This window comes from Buceros rhinoceros, unplaced genomic scaffold, assembly GCF_000710305.1.
Source record: "Buceros rhinoceros silvestris isolate BGI_N320 unplaced genomic scaffold, ASM71030v1 scaffold35154, whole genome shotgun sequence".
NCBI classification, from domain to species: Eukaryota; Metazoa; Chordata; class Aves; order Bucerotiformes; family Bucerotidae; genus Buceros; species Buceros rhinoceros.
This window is the reverse complement of record NW_010409466.1, coordinates 4772-5092: the sequence shown is the minus strand read 5'-3', so window position 1 is coordinate 5092 and position 321 is coordinate 4772.

Genomic DNA, 321 nt, shown 5'->3' with positions numbered 1-321 from the left:
TTTGGAATCAGAAAATGGACAAGATCAAGTTGCCTAATTGAAACTGCTCTTCTGTATTCAGACCCAGCCCAGCCTGCCAGGTTATTTGCTGGCTGCACAGAGTGCAACACACCACAGACTGCAGAAGGCCAGGACGGTTCTTTACAAGACAAAGACAACACGACCTGTTACTATCTGACTGGTGTTAGAGGTTTCTGAAAGCAGAGGGGAAAGAGCATGGTTAGTGTAAACAGAAGAGTAGCCCAGGCTAGAACTGAACTAGGCCAGCCACGCGTTTCCTCTGGCTCTTGAGGAAACACCCCAAGTCTGGCCCATTCTCCT